Source organism: Wasmannia auropunctata, unplaced genomic scaffold, assembly GCF_000956235.1.
Source record: "Wasmannia auropunctata unplaced genomic scaffold, wasmannia.A_1.0 LD336088.1, whole genome shotgun sequence".
NCBI lineage: Eukaryota > Metazoa > Arthropoda > Insecta > Hymenoptera > Formicidae > Wasmannia > Wasmannia auropunctata.
Genome location: NW_012026802.1, coordinates 4,057,840 through 4,058,739, shown reverse-complemented (window position 1 = coordinate 4,058,739; position 900 = coordinate 4,057,840).

The following is a 900-nucleotide window of genomic DNA, read 5'->3' as shown; positions in this document are numbered from 1 at the left end:
GGCTGGTATTTATAATCAATTTTTATTTCAAGACAGTCTTAAGACTTTTAGCTAGTCACCGCGGTAATATTGGAATCGTGATATAATATAAGCGAGAAATGACACGTTAAAAGTTGCGTGCTATTTTTTAATAAAAAGAATTTGAGTGAAATAAAAAATAGGATTGCTTTAAAATACTTGTAAAAATAGATGAAAACTATTCTCCCCCCCCCCTTAACAGTCAATAAATAAGCGTACAAGGCACGTAAAGTAAAGCATTGAGGCAAGAAAATTCATGTTTTGACAACTGTTGAACGGAGTGAAAAATATCGACTATGAATATCGACCTTAAGGACAGCTTTTAAATTATAAATAAAATAATATTTTCTTGGTTGTTGTTACGAAATAGCTGTTTGAATGTTACTCAAATCTGAGAATAGTTGCTTCGGAAAACTTCTGATTGTAGTCAATTAAAAATAAAAATTTATTTGAAACTCTGTTTTATGCAAAATATAGTATGGAAAATAGTTTTTGTATACAATAATCGTAATGTATTGTAATGTATTGATAATACTTCATTGACAAAACTTTTAGAATTTTTACAAATGATTGATAGTTGCATCATGCTCTTGCACTTTTTCATTAAGTAGTGGAGGCTCGATATATATTATATTATATTAAAAATTGGGTAAAATCCATATACGGAAGTATAGATATTTGAAATTAAAATTTATACGGTTCCAATAAATTACTAAACATAAAAAAATTCATTTTATTATGTGTTGTGCCCGGGTGATTGAGGGGCACAATAAGAGGATCCGACTCCGCGGGGGAACGGGATTACACTTGTATTCAATAACTCCGACACTCTGTTATTCTTTTAAAATATAACCACTTTTTATTTCACCTTAATTTCACAGA